Genomic DNA, 21,383 nt, shown 5'->3' with positions numbered 1-21,383 from the left:
TCAACAGTTTCATTCGTACCGACCGGGTGTATAGGCCACGACTCACATAAACAGGAAGGCGCAATTTCAATCGTTCTCGAGAAAACAGTGTTTGATGATTTTCGGTGTGCTTATGTACCACGTATGATCGCTAGCTTTCAAGATGTCCGCAGCCGAGCGAGTAAGAGCTTATTTTCATAAACGCTGGATCTAATCTCGCTGCCGCTACTTTGTTTAGAGTTTTTTCATTTCATTTATTATGACTGTGCGAATGACCATTATCTAATGAATAATTCATTGTTTTCTTAATTTTTACCTCGAAAATCGGATTTTCTCTCAAATTTAGGCATTGAAACTGAACTTACCTGCAAGAATACGGGTATAATGGAAAACTACTTCCAAAATTTTAGAGAAAAATGCAATTTTTCAAGAAGAAAAATAAAATACTAATACATTTATTTGATATTGATAATTTGCAGTCATCATAAACATGTTGTTAGAATTACGTGGGAATGGAAAAAAATGCACCCAGAGGATTGTGCTGTCCGATGTAATTATGAAGTAAATGCAGCTAAACAGATACAGGATCGAGAAGCGAACTATATCAGTCATGTCGTAATCAGAATGTTCAATTACAAATTTAACGTGGCCAGAACTATAATTTTAGTGGTTCATCGAAGCAGGTTCTCGATGGCAAAATATACAGACAAATTCCGCAGCGTTTTATGCACCATTGACAAACCAAGGGGGCCGGTGGCTCATCTATCATCGTAAACATCCTGCAGCATGACGCTTCAGTACGTGTCTGCCAATCATATTCGTTATATAAGGCACTCACAGCAGTTACGTCGTCTGCGCTCAACTGGCATAGCTACACTGCACATATCAAGAAAGTTCTACATTTTATGCTGTACTAGCGACAGGTGACACTAAGAGTTTACGGCCAGACGATTTATCTGGCGTAGCAGTGATAGATTATACACACAAACCTTTCCCATGAATCAGTTTATCTATTTGTGAAAACTGTCAAAATCCGTACAGTAATTCCTGAAATTGGCCTCCACATGCAGACATAAAAAACGCGGTGGGGGACTTCAGTAGTATTTATAAATACACACAAATGTATCGCATATGCACTAGACTTTCAGTCCTCTGTCTCCTACATTTTTTCCCAGAAATAAGTTAAAAGTACTTCCTTCCCCCTGTTGTGACCAAGGATTTTGGGCGGCTTCCCTTGGTTGTAAGGCAAGTAGATCAACTGGAAATACCCTCCCGAACATTCCCACTGGGACTGGCTACACAGTGGTTCAGAACTAGAACTATCCACTTCTCCCCAAGCGATAGAGAATAAAAGGTGTATTATGTAAACAGGCCGTGCTTGGCGAAAACGATGGACATTACTATCGGAAGTTCGACTTTGCGTTCTAATCTGACGCGACAAGAAGACAGACAATTTTTATACATTAATGTCGCAAAAAACTTCGTTCCTATACCCCCACCAAGGTTTGAGTTTCTTGACGTAACGATTTTCTGCTGAAATGCCTCATATAGTCCCTTTGCCATAAAAGTTCCAGGACAGCTTCCTTTTAGTTCTGAGTTTGCATTACTAAAAAGGAACGAATGTTTTTATGTTTCCTCGTATGTGTGCGTCCTTCAAATGACCTCGACTATGTTTCCGCACAAACTCAATAGGTGGCCGGGCTGTGCTTGGCAACACACTGTTTGCGTTCTTGACGCATAGGTAACGGTGACACAATGGATGCTAATAGTCAGCAAGCTCTGCGTTAAGCTCGGAAAACCCCTAGTGAAACGTGGACAATGATTAAGCAAGCATATGCGAGCGAGGCACTTTCAAGAAGTCGTTTCTCGAGTAGCACAAAAGGTTTCGTGATGGCAAAGATTGAGTGCAAGACGATCCCATAGCTAGTCGTCAGTCTACGGCACATACCGATTCTAACTTGCACCGTGCAAGTTATTGCGTGTAGATCGTCATGAAGTTGTGCGTGTAATATCAGAGGAACCTAATTTTAATCGTGATGTGTGTCGTAAGATTTTACGCGAAGATTTAGGGAAACGAAAACTTTGTGAAAAACTCGTCCTTCACACGCTAACAGACGAACAGGAGGAGAAAAGACGAAAAATTTTTGCTGGACTACTAGACAGAGCCAGATATGATCACATATTTCTGACAAAGATTATCGCTGGGGATGAAAGTTGTTGTTACCAGTGTGGCCCTCACACGAAGCGTCGAAGTGCTGAGAGGCGGAGTCCTGGATCACCAACCTTGAAAAAAAGTCAAACGACAACCTTCGAGAATAAAGACAATGTTGATCGCATTATTTGATAGTAAAGGATTAGTTCACCACGAGTATGTTCCTCCGGGTCAAACAGTGAACCAAACTCTTTATATCGAAGTCTTGAAATATTTACAACAAGCAATTCGTCGTCGCGGCCCCGGTTTGTGGTATTCTCAGGGCTTGTTCTTACTGCATGACAACGCAGTTTATCTGTTACCGAGTATCTAGCTAGAATTGTGTTATTTCCATCCCACATCCTCCATATTCGTCCGAGCTCCCGCCTTGCGATTTTTTCTGATTCCCGCGCGTGAGAAGGCGACTGAAAGGAAAGCTTCATCAAGACATCGCATACATCCAACGGGTTCTGACAAGTCAGCTTACAAGCATCGCAGTTGGAAATTTTCCTGTTAGCTTCCAAAACCTCTAGAAATGTTGGCAACTGTGTGTAGATAGTCAAGGGGGTTACTTCGATAGGCACTGTGATCTACTTGGTAAGTGCAATTTTTTGTTTCTTTTTTTTTTTTAAGTACCTGTCCTGGAACTATTCTGTCAAAGGGAGTACATGAAATGAAATGTTTCCCACTGAAACAAGTCCAAGAGGTATGTGTAGAGGTAATTACAAAACCTCTGTATTTTTGCAATGAGCGTTAACGTAACGTAAATGAGCTGGAAGATTTAGGTCTGTGATAGAAAGAATATTCGAAGAAGCAATATGACACTACCCTATTACTTGTTCGAAGATAGTACTTTTAGACCAAAATTTGACCATGCCGTTAAGACCATTAAAGATAAAAACGCATTTGGAGTTATCGTCCTTCAGTAGAGTTAATAAAGGAATCTAGAAATAGTGTTCTGGATGCAGTATGCGCCATGTTGGGCCTTGAGGAATTTGCCAAGTGCATATTAGCAAGCGCATTAAGTCATGACTCTAAATGTATCGCCTGCGATGAAGATTCTGACAAGGTGGGGTGGTGACGCTACCGGTGCAGGTGATAGAGCTTGGCAGCTGGTGCGGCTGGCTGTCATATACACATAAGGCGTCAGTGAAACAGTGTCGCTTGGAATCATTCTTATTACTTCTAATCGACAGTACGGTCCTTCCCTAGCAGCTGAGTGGTCGGCGCGACGGAATGTCATACCAAGCGGCCCGGGTTCGATTCCCGGCTGTATTGGAGATTTTATCCGCTCAGGGACTGGGTGTTGTTTTGTCCTTATCATCATCATTTCATCATCCCCATCGACACGCAAGTCGCCGAAGTCGCGTCGACTCGACAGACTTGCACCGGGCGAACTGTCTACCCGACTGGAGGCCCGAGCACACGGCATTTCCATCGACAGTACGGGTTGTCGTCTCCGGTGCGGCAAAATCACAGTGATTCTCACACTTGCGTGCGACAATGAACGCGGAAACAGTGCCTACTCGGCTGTGACCGTTGTACGGGTCAGGACCGAGCGACAGTGTCGTGCGGGTGGCCGGACGTGGAGTTCGTAGGGGCAAGTCTGCCACGGCTCGCAAGCAGCTAGTGCGACCTGCCCCAGCGCTCTCGGAGACGGATGTACGCTTAAGCAGGTCCTACAGAATACCGCCGATGGTGGGTGTCGCCAAGGCAGAAGCCCAGGACCCGAATCAGCAACACAGCGTGCAGCCAGTGTCAGTGCTCTGGAGTCTCGCCCAACAATTTGCAGTCATTTAATACGGCCCCCTACCAGGTGAAGGTTCAGGCTCGTCCACATGTTCTTCAAACACAGCGGTGGCCAAAAAGCAGTGGCAGGTTGCAGGGGCTAAGTCCCATTGTAGCTGGCTGGCTGTGGTCTCCGAGGCGAAGTCCTCTCTCAGCAGCAGGCACCACATCACGATTCGCCAACCAAGTTATCCTATAACTACCGGGACTGTCATTCTACCGGAATCAGAGATGCAGACAGGAGGGCCAAAGTTCACAGATATGTGAGTCGCTCGAAGACTTCTTAAATAATAGGACCTAGTATGCTATCTTCAACGGTGAGTGTTCATCAGAGACAAGGGTATCGTCAGGAGTGCCCCAGAGAAGTGTGCTAGGACCGCTGCTGTTCTCTATATAAATAAATGATTTGGTGGACAGGTTTGGCAGCAGTTTGCTGATGATGCCGTGGTGTACGGTCAGGCGTCGAAGTTGAGTGACTGTAGGAAGGTATAAGACGACTTACACAAAATTTCCAGTTGCTCTGATGAATGGCAGCTAGCCCTAAATATGGAAATGCGGATGACTGGGAAGATCAAACCTGTAATGTTCAGGTATAATATTACTAGTTTCTTGGTTGATACAGTCAAGTCTTTTAAATATCTGGGCGGAACTTTGCAAAGTGATATGAGGTGGAACGAGCACGAGGGAACTGTGGTAGGGAAGGCGAATGGTCGACTTCGGTGTATTGGGAGAATTTTAGGAAAGTGTGGTTCACATATAAATGAGACCACTTATAGGATGCTGGTGCGACGTATTCTTCAGAACTGCTCGAGTGTTTGGGATCCTTATCAGTTCGGATTTGGAAATTTCGAAGCAATTCATAGATGGGCTGCTAGATTTGTTACCGGTAGGTTCAAACAACAGGTAAGTGTTATGAAAGTGCTTCGGGAATTCAAATGGGAATCCCTGGGGGCAAGGTGACATTCTATTCGAGAAACACTATTGAGAAAATTTCGAGAACCGGAGTTTGAAGCTGACCGCCAAATGATTCTACTGCCGTCAACATACACTGCGCTTAAGGACTGCGAAGATAAGATACCAGAAATTAGGGCTCATACAGAGGCGTATAGACATTCGTTTTCTCCTCGCACTGTTTGCGAGTGAAACAGGGGAGGGAATGACAAGTATTGGTACATTGTACTCTCCTCCATTCACCGTACCGTGGCTTGCGGAGTATCTATGTGGATGTAGACATTGAGACCGAGGCTTCGGAAATGGTAATATTTAATGTCATCGCTGCAGGTGATGCGATAATTATCTGCAGCTATTAGCGGACTTGTCCCCAGTGGGGTGTCTCAGTTATCAGTAGTTCCACTTGGCTTTGCACTTTCCGACAATGCGAGGGCGCCGTGGGGCGGTTGAGCTCGGACGTTACGTGGTATGGCTCCGTAGTGCAAGGATTGCAAATGACTCATTAGGTGCTGTCATACTGCGCTGTTTGTGCTTCTTGATTACAGCTCTTCTCGTTGTGGAAATGTATTACGAGCCGCACTCTGACTTCCGCAACATTGCACTCTTTGTGTGCCCCGTATACTGGTTGTGGCACCGGATATGAGCCGGATATGATTCTCTGCCGCCTGCGCCAAGTAACGGCTTTAAAAAATTTTATGTGCAGCCAGGAACTGAATTTACTCCGCAACAGTGGAAATATAAAGAAGAGTGGAAGATTGTGAAAAATACACTTTTTGAAAAATCAGTGTTTTTGAGAGCGAATTTAGAGTTCATTTTCGGCCACTGCAGTGGTGTAAATATCAAGACAAAACTGGTAGTGGTAGAAGTAATGAGAGTCCAGAGGAAAAATCGTACACATATTATGTGTCGTGGTCGCTGTTATATGTCTCGTCGAAATTTGGAGAGATCTTAAAGAAGTTTCAGTGCCTTGAAGTCTTTTATTAACATTACAGCTAACCTGAAAATAAATGAGTATGTAAAAAGTACATGTAGCTATTAGATATGTCGTAAGTACTCACAAAATTCTACGAGGATTATTTGTGGACATAGTGATCAAGTTCATCTATCACGGAATCCAGGTAACAGCAGGTGTACGCGGAATGAAAGAGGTAATGTTTGGAATAACCCATGAAGAGAGGACTGTCAACATAAAGAGTTTGTTCCTCCGTCCCATGTCAATATGCGTTTAAGAGAGTAACGTATAAAATGTTTACCAGGTGTAGTAGTGTGAAACCAGAATTTAGTTGAAATAATTACACATCTGTTGTTTAAAACTCATGAACAATATTTTATTCAAAATAATCCCCATTGCTATGTATACATTTCTCCCACATTTGCCGGCCGGAGTGGCCGAGGGGTTCTAGGCGCTTCAGTCTGGAACCGCGCGACCGCTACGGTCGCAGATTCGAATCCTGCCTCGGGCATTGATGTGTGTGATGTCCTTAGGTTAGTTAGGTTTAAGTAGTTCTAAGTTCTAGGGGACTGGTGACCTCAGATGTTAAGTCCCATAGTGCTCAGAGCCATTTTTCTCCCACCTCTCCGGCAGACAATGAATGCGACGCCAAAAAAAAAAAAAAAAAAACAGTTCTTATTTTGAAGGGAATCAGTCAGCGAGCCATTTTCGTACATTTTCATACAAATAGAAGCGTTTTTCAGCGAGAGCGTGTCCCAGTGATGCGAATAGATGATAATCGGACTGTGCCATGTCTGGAGAATGAGCTGCATGCCCTAGTACTTCCCAATTGAACGCCTCGATCGTTTGCCTGACCCGTTATGCTGTGTGTGAAGGGGCGTTGTCATGGAGCAATATGACTTTGTGTTGCCTTTTACCATATTCCGGTCGTTTTTCACGCAATGCTCGTTATAAATCGATCATTTGATATTGGTACCGATCAGCGTTAACGGTCTCACCAGGTTTTAGCAGCTCATAATTGATGATGCCCTTCTGGTCCCTTCAGCCACCACAAACCAACCAACCTTCTGTTCCCACCAAACACAGAGCATTGTCTTCTTTCCAAAGCGACATGGTCTTGCAGTGGATATCGATGATTTACCTGGATTCACCCACGATTTACGACGCTCAGGATCCTCAAAATATATCCATTTGTCATGACCTGTCACTATTCGATGGAGAAATGACTTTCTTTTGTATCTGGTGAGCAGCATTTCACAAGTCGTCTTTAGAGTCGCTTGCTGTCTTTCATTCAATTCATGCGGAACCAATTTTCCCACTTTCTGCACCTTACCCATAGCTTTCAACCGAAGAGAAACGGCATTCTGCGTCACATTCAATTTTTCCGCGAGTTCCTGGTGAGTTTATCATCTTCATCCAATGAGACCTGCAATACGTTGTCTCCGAAATTTTTCCGTTGTTTCCCTCGCTCGCCGATTCTCACGTCAAAATCACCACTGCTGAATTTTTTGAACCACTCGAAACACTGTGTTTTCCCAAGAGCATGTTCGCCGAAAGCTTCGACAAGCATTCGATGCGATTCTGCAGCAGTTTTCTTCTAATGATAACAGAAAACCAATGCTGTCCGCAAATCGTAGTTCGTAGGCACAAAACTAGACATGTTTTCGGGTTTGAAACAGATACCCATGTATGGAACTTGGGTTACAGTGCGTTGACATTAATCGTCAGCCGTTACAGGAAGCAGATGGCGCTGCAGACACGGTGTCACGGGCCCTACTCCGACGGCTAGTACCATCTATAGGGAAATTCCGGTTTCATAATTCTGCACCTGGTATATGGCGTGATGATGTTCACTGGAATGAAATATGGATAATTAGAGCAAGAGCGAAGAGAATAATTAAGTTTTCACTAGTTTAACTTACGGTGGATAGTTAAAACTATGCTGTCGACAAAAATTACTTAGGAAGACTGTCTTCGGTGAATAGGTGATATTGCCATGCCTATGGAACACCGTTACCGCCCAATGTTACTCAGATTTGGGTCATACACTATGTCGTATATTTGGGCCTTAAAGTATGTTTCTAACGCATTTAGAGAGGTCTGCATCTAACTAGATAATATGACAAAATCCTAGAATGATGTTTACTGACCTGATTAAGGGATATTTAGTTGCGGCTCTTAAAGTAACGGCGCAGGATAGGTGGCAATTAATAAGAAAGAAAATTTCTGCAGTACGATCTTCGGATTGAAGACTAAACAAAGAAGAAAGGATTGGTGTGTGGTAGTGTCGTTATGCAGACTCATAACATACTCGTAACTGAGTACTTACGAAACCTGAGACATGACTAAACGGGAACAAGAGACAGTACGAGTATTTCTTGAGAGACGAGCTTGTGACGGGCTTAATTCCTGATGCTGGCCATCGTAAATCGTTTCCTCTGAATCACAGAATCCATCAGAGGCTGCAGTAAGTCGCGGAATGCCATAATCTCATTTAGTGAGCTGCCTCTGAAAAATTTGTTATCCTTTGAAGAAAGAATGAAAGTGTCACGGTTGTACTGTGTGAACGTCAGCCACCTTTGTGTCTTCTAATACCATATGCACAAAGCTTTTCTATTTTCTAAATGCGGTAGAAAGGAGTTTCCCGTTTCTGTAAACAGCAGATATATCCACACACAAGGTTTGCACAAGCATTTGGATGCTCTCACTCAAAGATATAATTAATTTCAGTGTTTGATTTGGATCAGAGAATAAACATCGCAGTAAAAGGTACGACGAATATATAGTGATCAGTCAGAACGTTATGAGCACCTACCTAATAGCAGATATGTCGATACACGTCGTGGCATGGAAGCAGTGAGGCTTTCGGAGGTCGCTGGCCCCACATCTGCACACACACACACACACACACACACACACACACACACACACACACACACACACACACACACACACACACGCCGCATATTACCCGTACATTGCTGCGCGGGGTAGCCCACCTACGGTCCGCGCGGCTAACCCCGTCGGAGGTTCGAGTCCTCCCTCGGGCATGGGTGTGTGTGTTGTCCTTACCGTAAGTTAGTTTAAGTTACAGGGTGTTTCAAAAATGACCGGTACATTTGAAACGGCAATAAAAACTAAACGAGCAGCGATAGAAATACACCGTTTGTTGCGATATGCTTGGGACAACAGTACATTTTCAGGCGGACAAACTTTCGAAATTACAGTAGTTACAATTTTCAACAACAGATGGCGCTGCAAGTGATGTGAAAGATATAGAAGACAACGCAGTCTGTGGGTGCGCCATTCTGTACGTCGTCTTTCTGCTGTAAGCGTGTGCTGTTCACAACGTGCAAGTGTGCTGTAGACAACATGGTTTATTCCTTAGAACAGAGGATTTTTCTGGTGTTGGAATTCCACCGCCTAGAACACAGTGTTGTTGCAACAAGACGAAGTTTTCAACGGAGGTTTAATGTAACCAAAGGACCGAAAAGCGATACAATAAAGGATCTGTTTGAAAAATTTCAACGGACTGGGAACGTGACGGATGAACGTGCTGGAAAGGTAGGGCGACCGCATACGACAACCACAGAGGGCAACGCGCAGCTAGTGCAGCAGGTGATCCGACACCGGCCTCGGGTTTCCGTTCGCCGTGTTGCAGCTGCGGTCCAAATGACGCCAACGTCCACGTATCGTCTCATGCGCCAGAGTTTACACCTCTATCCATACAAAATTCAAACGCGGCAACCCCTCAGCGCCGCTACCATTGCTGCACGAGAGACATTCACTAACGATATAGTGCACAGGATTGATGACGGCGATATGCATGTGGGCAGCATTTGGTTTACTGACGAAGCTTATTTTTACCTGGACGGCTTCGTCAATAAACAGAACTGGCGCATATGGGGAACCGAAAAGCCCCATGTTGCAGTCCCATCGTCCCTGCATCCTCAAATGTACTGGTCTGGGCCGCCATTTCTTCCAAAGGAATCATTGGCCCATTTTTCAGATCCGAAACGATTACTGCATCACGCTATCTGGACATTCTTCGTGAATTTGTGGCGGTACAAACTGCCTTAGACGACACTGCGAACACCTCGTGGTTTATGCAAGATGGTGCCGGCCACATCGCACGGCCGACGTCTTTAATTTCCTGAATGAATATTTCGATGATCGTGTGATTGCTTTGGGCTATCCGAAACATACAGGAGGCGGCGTGGATTGGCCTCCCTATTCGCCAGACATGAACCCCTGTGACTTCTTTCTGTGGGGACACGTGAAAGACCAGGTGTACCGCCAGAATCCAGAAACAATTGAACAGCTGAAGCAGTACATCTCATCTGCATGTGAAGCCATTCCGCCAGACACGTTGTCAAAGGTTTCGGGTAATTTCATTCAGAGTCTACGCCATATTATTGCTACGCATGGTGGATATGTGGAAAATATCGTACTATAGAGTTTCCCAGACCGCAGCGCCATCTGTTGTTGAAAATTGCAACTACTGTAATTTCGAAAGTTTGTGTGCCTGAAAATGTACTGTTGTCCCAAGCATATTGCAACAAACGGTGTATTTCTATCGCTGCTCGTTTAGTTTTTATTACCGTTTCAAATATACCGGTCATTTTTGAAACACCCTGTAGATTAAGTACTGTGTAAGCCTAGGGACCGAAGACCTTAGCAGTTTGGTTCCATAGGAACTTACAACAAATTTCCAAATTGCCGTACATTCCGGGCAGGGAGGCGATGAGCTCTGACACCACGTTCAATCACATAGCAGGTATGTTCAATCGGGTTCAGATCTGCCGAGTTGTGTGTGTGTGGGGGGGGAGCACATCAACTGGAACTCTCCACAGTGTTCCTGGAATCACTCCATCACACTGCTGGCCGTGTCACATGGCCTATTATCCCGTTGAAAAATTCCACTGCCGTCGGGAAACACGATCGTCATGAAGGGGTGTACGTGGTCTTCAAGCAGTGTACGATGTTCCTTGGTCGTCATGGCGCCTTGCACGAGCTGCACTCAGTCCATGGATGCCCATCTCAATGTTCCCCAGAGCATAGTGGAGCCACCGCCAGCCTCACTCCGTCCCGCAATACATGTGTTAAGGAGGCAGACGACTGATTCACGCCCTCACGTCGGTATGTTGAAGAAGGTTTCGAGATTCATCAGACAGTGCAACGCTCTGCCCCTGTGCCAACGTGCAATGCCGATGGCCACATGCCCATTTCAGTTGTAGTTGCCGACGTCGTTATATTCCGACCGATAATTTTCATCAATCTTTAGAACATTCCTCGCTTTCCTTTTAGAAAAAAAAACGGAATGCAACATAAACGAGAGTTTTATTTTTAGTCCTGATCCCAGAACTCTTGAACGTGAGTTAATTGTAGAGGACAGTTACTTAAAAATTAGAAAAATTTATGCCAGACCATCTCGATAGTTAAGGACAGTGTAGGTATTACACAAAACTGCAAAGTACTTGCTCCTTAATGCAGTATCACTTATCGAAAACCTTGTTTGCATATCTTGAACGGTTTCTGAAATATGAGGCGTAGTGACGTTAGGTGGGGCCGTGTGTATGCGTATACGTCTGGCAAAGTGGGACTCGCGGCGAGACTGCCATGCATAATAAATCCACCTAGACGGGACTTGCACTTTCAGGTCTCAAACACTCTGCCCTAAAAGCTTCGTTTTACCATCTTACGTGCCTTCTGGGGTTAAAAAATGATGTCTCACTGGATCCTTTGCTGCACCCGTTAGGTGCTGAAGGCCACGTCCAGAACCCAGAATTCTACCATCATCCATTTTCATTCATTTTTCTGTTCACTACTTAAAGTTAGAGTTTGGGGGGCCGGGGTATTCGAAAACCAAATTCCCTAATGGTAGGAAAAGAAAACAAATGGCTGTCACTTCCCTTTCACTGATCCACAGGGATCCTTACCGAATCTTCTCAGATAGTTCACTCTGTACTCCAACAGACTATGAGAGGTACTGAAACGAAAGGCCAACAGTAGTTTGCAGTGGGGTATTATTTATAGAGTGCATGACACACTCTGGAATAGAAGGCCTCCACAAACAATGTTATAAGGACTACGCTGATTCTACGATAAATTCTGTAAAATATCTCCACTTGTGACAGACCCAATACGAGAAACCCTCTAAGATCAAAGTGAGAAATTTATGTATTTCCATTAAAACCAGATTAAATCTGGCCAGAAAATCGATTTTCCAACGAGTTTCATCCATTCAGAAAGTGACACCATCCGAAATTTCCTTTTAGAGGTGTAGAATCAATCTTCGGCGAAAGACGCTTTGTATAAAAAATGTTCAAATAGTCAATCTCAAAAAATGCAACAGCACTCGTTCTCACATTCAAGTTCAACGGGGCACATTACACAGGGAAACTTTCCAAGCGCATACGATAAGACATTGGAAAAATTACATTCTAGTACTGTGTTTCTCAGAGCATAAAATTCCTGTATCACACGCTTCAGCCATAAGTCCATAACGATGTTCGATATTGCGTGCACTGCAAAATCATCAAAATATTCCAAATACATAGTCCCACTGTGGTAGCGTTTATACAGTAAATCCCGCCCGCAATAATATCGATCCGCTGAGTGCTAGTCCTTTATGACCAAATTAAACCGGAGCGCGTACTGCGCCTGCAGTTCATATGGGAAACCGCTTGCGAGCCCCGGAGAAATCCATTAGCTTATAAGCACTCCAGACAGCAGGTAACCGTGAACGATACTTATTTATTTATATCTGCCTAACTTGGGCATTGTCAACCACGAGAATATTTTTGTAAACTAGAAAATCGTGTGCTTTATTGTCTATGCAATGGGTATCGTCGTCTTCGGGATATCATAGTTATTATTTCTTCAAATACAGTTCTAAAAACAAGCATAGACGTACCTCAACGTAATTTCTAGTAAGCGTACGTTTTTAAGTACACATGGCTTTCATTAAACCCGTTAACATGCCATAATTACACTGAAGTATAGAAAGACATCGAGTTTTCAGGCTATTATTAACCACGTTTTACAAAGAAGCACGTAGTGTCATATCTTCTTTTAATCCTTTACAGTAAATATATTTCACTTCTGTTAAGTTGTTTTTAGTCTTCTTATTATTTTTTTAATTAAATGACACCGGTCCCAGAAGATTAAAATTCCATCTCCAGGTAGAAAGTATTCTGATAGCTTAATCTTCCGAAATTGGCAGCATTTAATAAAGTACATTTTGGGAGAGGCGAAGTGTATAAACTGTAATAACGGCCACGTTCAAAAGTGTAATAGATTAATTTCCCTGAAATATCTGAGCGACATTCTACGTGCCTAGATTTAATATCAAGCACCTTTTTTATTTTGGGAAACTTTAAATATCTTAGAAAAATGTAGTTGATTTTTTGTTATTTTCACCCTTTTCCTTTGTTTAAAATAAAAACAATGTTGCCCTTGCATCAGTCGCACTCCTTCGACTGCAAGCCAGATCAGGAGACTATACCACCCTCTCTTCGTCTCAAGCCAACAGCTAGAATTTCTTGCAGTTCTCTTATTTAAATGTCATAGGCGACGTCTACGCTCGAACGAATCTTTAAATTAAAATGGAAACGACGAAATAAATATACAGAGGATCGATAATCTGCAATGTAAAGTACACAATTTGATTTGCAGTTGCGATAGACACGCCTGCGTTCTCCAAGAAATTATTGTGAGATGAGTCTCCGAAGCTGCATTCACTTTTTTCTGTACTGGAATATATTAGGCTGCCGTCACCTTGTCGTATATTGCAGACGTGACACAAGAGGAGGAATGAGAAGAACCAACCTGTCGTGACTGAATATGCGTGACCGCGAGCACGCAGGCTCATGTCATCACTTACCTCGGCAATTAATTTACAGCACAACATTATTAACTAAAGTATTTAATTCACGAAAACAGAATGCAAGGTCTTGACGGTTAAGACACCAGGCCGATTTTCGGGAAGACAAAGACTCGATTTCCGTCTAGTCATAACTATTTTTGATATTCTGTGATCCTTCCACAAATGCATCAGCAAAAACACAGACTGCAGTCATTGGTTTATACACTTTGAATTCCGCAGAACTGCTCAATCAGTACTGAGGAAGTTGCTGACTTATTTAGAAAAAAATAAGCAAAAAAATGACGTAAAATGTACTCTAACTGTGAATATGGACAACTGTCAGCTGTATAAAGGAACGACGACAGTGGAAGTTTGTGCCTGACGGGGACTCGAGCCCGGATTTCCCGCGGTCGCCTTAACAGCTTTGGCCATCCGTCCGCGACTTACGGTCTGACCCAAACTTCTGTATGTCGTCACAACCTGCTCTCGTACATATCATGCACTTCACGTACATACGGAGAACATTGTAATTGAACGTCCAAGGACCATTGCATCGTACTACTTAATAACACATGCACTGCAATATCGGAGAACAGATAACATTATTGAAAAATTTCCATCGTTTTTGGCGTGCAATAATTTACGTTTATACAGGCAACTGAAAGCCTATGTATCGACTGACAATTGAACAAAAATCGATCGTTAAGTAATTGCTCACCATCTGCGGTATGCATGTTGATTTGATTTGTTATCCGAGAGAATTAGTATAACAGGCCCTTCTGCCTATGCATTATTGATTTAATTATCAGTATCCCGAAAGCTCATAACTAAGTGTCGGGTGAAGACTGACTGGAAACCGTTTTCATCCACAGGGTGACAATAATCGAACTATATGAAATAAAATCGTCATAACTTCTGAATCGTTTGCATTAGGACGTTCAGACTGCACGGTTTGCCGAGAGGCGTGATGGGAATTAGTATACGCTGTGTGGTTTGGTTTAGCGACGAAGCCCACTTTCATTTGGATTGGTTCGTCATTAAGCAAAATAGGCGCATTTGAGGGACTGAGAAACCGCATTTTGCAGTAGAGAAGTCTCTTAACCTTCAACGTGTTGCTGTGTGGTGTGCAATGTCCAGTCATGGAATAAATTGTGCGATATTCCTTGATGGCACGGTGGCTATCGAACGGTACGTGAAGGTTTTGGAAGATGATTTCATCCCTATTACCCAAAGTGACCCTGATTTCTACAAGATACGGTTCATACAAGACGGAGATCGACCCCATCGAAGCAGGAGAGTGTTTGATGTCCTGGAGGAGCACTTTGGGGATTACAATCTGGGTCTGGGGCACTCAGAGGCCATTGACATACTCCTCGATTGACCGTCATATTCTCTGGATCTGAACACATGCGACTCCTTTTTGTGGGCTATATTAAAGAGAAGGTTAATAACCCCAAAAGCATTGCCAAGCTGAAAACAGCCATTCACGAGGTCGTCGACAGCATCGATGTTCCAACGCTTCTGCGGCTCATGCAGAATTTCATTATTAGTCTGCGCCACATCATCGCTAATGATGGCAGGCACATCGATCGCGACATAACCAAAATCCGAATATCAGTAGTGACATTTATATGTTGAATAAAGTGTGTGCACTCCGTAGTTTGTAACTAATTTGCGTTTTTTATATATAGTTCAATAATTGTCAACCTGTAAGTTAACATTTCAAGCTTGAGATAAGCCCCATAAGATACATACTTACAGTATTCCTAGATTCCTGGGTTCGCACTACATATCACAGCAAGCGCTTAAATTTCCCGTCGGCAAATATACTATGTGATCAAAAGAATCCGGACACCTCCGAAAATATGTGTTATTCATATTAGGTGCATTGTGCTGCCGCCTACTGCTAGGAACTCCATATCAGTGACCTCAGTAGTCATCAGACATCGTAAGAGAGCAGAATGAGGCGCTCTGCCGAACCCACGGACTTGGAAAGTGGTCAGGTGATTGGGAGTTACTTGTGTCATACGGTCCGCAGCTCGTGGTCGTGCGGTAGCGTTCTCGCTTCCCACGCCCGGGTTCCCGGGTTCGATTCCCGGCGGGGTCAGGGATTTTTCCGCCTCGTGATGACTGGGTGTTGTGTGCTGTCCTTAGGTTAGTTAGGTTTAAGTAGTTCTAAGTTCTAGGAGACTTACGACCATAGATGTTAAGTCCCATAGTGCTCAGAGCCATTTTTTTGTGTCATACGTCTCTACGCGAGATTTCCACACTCCTAAATAACCCTAGGTCCACTGTTTCCGAAGTTATAGTGAAGTGGAAACGTGAAGGGACACGTACAGCACAAAAGCGTACTGGACGACGTCGTCTGTTGACTGACAGACACTATCGACATTTGAAGAGGGTCGTAATGTGTAATATGCAGACATCTATCCAGACGATGACACAGGAATTCCATACTGCACCAGCATCCACTTCAAGTACTATGACAGATAGGCGGCAGGTGAGAAAACTAGGATTTCATGGTCGAGCTTCTGCTCATAAGCCACACATCACGCCGGTAAATGCCAAACGACGCCTCGCTTGGTGTAAGAAGCGTAAACATTGGACGATTGAATAGTGGAAAAACGTTGTGTGGAGTGACGAATCACGGTACACAATGTGGCGATCCGATGGCAGGGCATGAGTATGGCGAATGCCCGGTGAACGTCATCTGCCGGCGTGTGCAGTGCCAACAGTAAAATTAGGAGGCGGTGGTGTTAGAGTGTGGCAGTGTTTTTCATGGAGGGGGCTTGCACCCCTTGTTGTTTTGCGTGGCACTATCACAGAACAGGCCTACACTGATGTTTTAAGCACCTTCTTCCTTCCCGCTGTTGAAGAGCATTTCAGGGATGGCGATTTTATATTTCAACACGATCGAGCACCTGTTCATAGCGCACGGCCTGTGGCGGAGTGGTTACACGACACTAACATCCCTGTAATGGACTGACCTGCACAGAGTCCTAACCTGAATCCTATAGAATACCTCTGGGATTTTTTGGAATGCCGACTTCGTGTCAGGCCTCACCCACCGGCATCGATACCTCCCTTCAGTGCAGCACTTCATGAAGAATGGGCTGCCATTCGCCAAAAAACCTCCCAGCATCTGATTGAACGTATGGCAGCGAGATAGAAAGCTGTCATCAAGGCTAAGGGTGAGGTAACACCATATTGAATTCCAGCATTAACGATAGAGGGCGCCACGAACTTGTAAGTCATTTTCAGCCAGGTGTTCGTATACTTTTGATCACATAGTGTACGTCATCAGTTAATTTGCTGCCACTTAGCTTTGCAACGGGTAAGGTACACGTAGCAGTTGTAGCTTTTCCGAGGACGTATCAGGATATTAATTCAGAGTGGTTTAAGAAAATAGAAAACATTGTAAATTGTACTTGCAGTTCGGTCGTCTCGTACACTCCCCCCCCCCCTCCCCCAATCTACAAGTCGTTAAAAATTTAAATTCAGACCGACAATCGGACAATCAAAATATACGTGCCGACTTGATGTAATAGAAACAGAAATTTCTGTTTAAATTATCTCTGTTTTGAAGTTTCATTTTTCCGAGCTTTGAAAATCGTCGTTGCTAGAATTTCACATCCTGTGTTCGCTTAATGCTTTTCATCTTTCTTGTCCACCTTATAAAATGTCCGTATTTAGGTGAGAGCTCTACACGAGCCGGAAGGTGGATACGCATTCATCTATATCTACATGGTTACTCTGCAATTCACACTTAAGTGCCTGGCAGAGGGTTCATCTGACTATTTTCATACTACTGCTCCACCATTCCACTCTCGAATGGCGCGTGGAAAAAAGGAACACCTAAATCTTTCCGTTCGGGATCTGATTCCTCTTATTTTATTATGATGATCACATCTCCCTACGTAGGTGGGTGTCAATATTTTCACATTCAGAAGAGAAAGTTGGTGACTGAAATTTCGTAAATAGATCTAGCCGCAAAGAAAACCGCCTTTGTTTCAGTGACTGCCACCCCAACTCGCGTATCATATCAGTGACACTGTCACCCCTATTGCGCGATAACATGAAACGAGCTGCCCTTCTCTGCACTTTTTCGATGTCCTCCGTCAATCCTACCTGGTAAGGATCCCACACCGCTCAGCAATATTCCAGTACAGGACGGGCAAGTGTAATGTAGGCTGTCTCTTCAGTGGGTTTTTCGCCTCTTCTAAGTGTTCTGCCAACAAAGCGCAGTCTTTGTTTCGCCTTCCCCACGGTATTATCTATGTGGTCTTTCCAATTTAAGTTGCTCGTAATTGTAATTCCTAGGTATTTAGTCGAATTGACAGCTCTTAGATTTATGCGATTTATCGTATACCCAAAATTTATCGGATTTCTTTTAGTACCCATGTGGATGACCTCGCACTTTTCTTTGTTTAGTGCCAATTGCCACTTGCCGCACCATACAGAAATTCTCTCTAGATCATTTTGTTAATGGAATTGATTGTCTGGTAATTTTACTAGACGGTAAATTACAGCGTCATCTGCAAACAATCTAAGGGGGCTGCTCACATTATCACGTAGATCATTTATGTAAATCAGGAACAGCAGAGTGCCTATGACACTACTTTGCGGAACACCAGATATCACTTTGTTCTACTCGATGATTTACCACCTATCACTACGAACTGTGACCTCTCAGAGAGGAAATCACGAATCCAGTCACACAAATTAGACGATACTCTATATGCACGCAATTTAATTAATAGTCGCTTGTGAGGAACGGTATCAAAAGCCTTCTGGAAATCTAGGAATATGGGATCGGTCTGAGATCCCTTTTTGACAGCACTCATTACTTGAAGGGAATAAAGAGCTAGCTGTGTTGCACAAAAACGATATTTTCTGAATCCGTGTTGGTTATACATCAATAAGTCATTTTCTTCAAGGTGATTCATAATGTTCGAGTACAGTATATGCTCTAAAATCCTACTACAAATTGAGGTCAGTGATATGGGTCTGTAATTCAATGGGTTACTCATATATCCTTTCTTGAATATTGGTGTGACCTGTGCTACTTTCCAGTCTTTAGGAACAGACCTTTCGTCAAGTTAGCGGTTGTATATGATTTCCAAGAAAGGCGCTATTGTGTCTGCATACTCTGAAAGGAACCTGATTGGTATACCGTCTGGACCGGAGGACATGCCTTTCTTAAGTGATTTGAGTTGTTTCACAACACCTAAGATATCTACGTTTATGTCACTCACGCTAGTAGCTGTTCTGGTTTCGAATTCTGGAATATTTACTTCGTCTTCTTTCGTGAAGGAATTACGGAAAACTGTATTTAGTAACTCCGCTTTAGTGGCACCATCATCGATAACATTTCCATCGCTATCGCGCAGTGACGGTATTGACTGTTTTTGCCCGCTGGTGTACTTTACATACGACCAGAATCTCTTTGGCTTTTCTACCATATTTTGTCACAATGTTTCATTGTGGGAACTATTAAAAGCATCTCGCATAGACGTCCGCACTACATTTCGAGTTTCCGTGAAACTTAGCCAGTCTTGGGGATTTTGCGTTCTTCTGGATTTGGCATGCGTTTTTCGTTGCTTCTGCAACAATGTTCTGACGTGTTTTGTGTACCATGGTGGATCAGTCCCGTCTCTTATTAACTTATGCGGTATGAATCTCTATTGCTGTCGATACTGAATCTTTGAATTTGAGTCATATTTTGTCTACACTTACATAATTAGCTTCGAAGGAACGGAGAATCTCTCTTAGGAAAGCATCAAGCGAATTTTTATCTGCTGTTTTAAATAGATATATTTTGCTTTTATTTTTAGTGGTTTTGGTTGATATGGTTTTGAGCCTCGGTACAATGACCTTATTTCACTAATCCCTGTATCCGTCATAACGCTCTCTGTTAGATCAGGATTATTTGTGGCTAAGAGGTCAAGTGTGTTTTCGCAACCATTTACAATTCGTGTGGGCTCATGAACTAATTGTTCAAAGTAATTCTCAGAGAAAGCATTTATTACAGTTTCGGAAGATGTTTTCTGTTGTCTATCACCGGCTTTGAACATGTATTTTTGCCAAAAAATGCATGCATGGCGTATTAGAAAAATGACAACTGTTCCAGAGTGTTTACGAACATGCAGCATGCTGATTTAATTGTATGCGCTGTAACTGTACGTTGTATATTTTAGACACGGTTTTTCACATATTCGGAAGTACCATTTTTGACTATGTTACGATGATTTGAAAATGGTAAAAAAAAATAAAAAAGTAAAATTTGGAACTTTGGAATGGTTTTTCGTTATACTGGTTTCAGAGTGTTGTCTGCACTCCTCAACGCCACATAATTCCCGTCGTTTTTGTTTAATACTAAGCAAGCTCATAAGATAAACATACAGTAACATTTACAACACTGTATATTAGTACAAGAGTATTCCCGCTTGTGTAGCCTTGTGCGTTAAAGCGCCCACTTCCGTGACAGGTTACAATCCGCCTGGTGCACAGTGGCAAATTCGCTACTAAACGTGGGCATAACAAAAAAAATAGGTATTAAATCCTAGAATATTGTGTCCTTTTTAGATTCTTTGGGTTGTTAATTACGAATCTAATGTCGGAATTTCAAAATTCAAAATGGTGTAACCAATTTGACGGATACAACATTTACAAATTTGGTGGATTCGTGTGAAACTTCAGGAATAAAGTATTTGGAGGTTGCTGATAACGAATTAGAAGACAAAATTGCCGTATTGGAACGCTTTATTAGATATTTTTACATTTTTCAACCGAAATCGCAGTCACACTCATCGCTTGTGTCATCACTGCTTTCAGAATGTTGGGTCGTCCACTGGAAGATGGTTCGAAAAGCATTTCTCTTTCCTTGGGGGAGGACTGTTTATTTTCGACGACGATCATTTTCTGGAATCTCGAGATGAGTGAATCCGTAGATCCTAGAAGCCAAAAGAATACGTCATGCATCGCTTTCTAACGGGGATATTTGTGTGTGAAATCTTCTCGGTAACGCCGGATATCCTTACTCCGGGCTTTATTGCAGAATATTGTGATTCCGATGATATTGACACCAGACCTCCGAGAAATAAGATTTTTTTTTCAGAATACTTGATAGATACGCTTTAGTTATAGAGTTCTCGGTACAAAATTTGTATAGTTCTGCAGAATTTCGCGAAAAAAGACAGTAGAACTCAGGAAGATTTTTACCTTGTAAAAAAAAATGCCAGTTCGTAAAACTAGTATGATCACAATCCTGATTAGCTCCCCAAGAGTTCTACAGAAAAGCCTGATGACATTTCCATGTGCAGATAGTTATTTACGAGATAACTTCCATAACGAGGAATCCATTTTTACTGCGTGGCACTGCAGCATGGTGGAAAAATGATCGTCCACTAAAAACGCGTAAATATGAGGAAGTAAGTGCATTGGAACCCGTTAGCTACAGTGTTAAGGCAATAGGAGAACCATTTACAAATGTGCACCCACGCGGAGGAAATTTTGTAGTCAACGATTTCGGATGTATCAGCAGTAGTTTAGTTTTAAATCGATACATGTCGTTACACCGGTCTGGAGTGCTACCCGTATTACTTCATCCTGACAACTTGGCAGTATCACTCTCATATATTAAACCGGCCACACAA

The sequence above is a fragment of the Schistocerca serialis genome, chromosome 3 (genome assembly GCF_023864345.2).
Source record: "Schistocerca serialis cubense isolate TAMUIC-IGC-003099 chromosome 3, iqSchSeri2.2, whole genome shotgun sequence".
NCBI classification, from domain to species: domain Eukaryota; kingdom Metazoa; phylum Arthropoda; class Insecta; order Orthoptera; family Acrididae; genus Schistocerca; species Schistocerca serialis.
The sequence above is the reverse complement of the archived record's forward strand: the minus strand, read 5'-3'. Positions refer to the sequence as shown.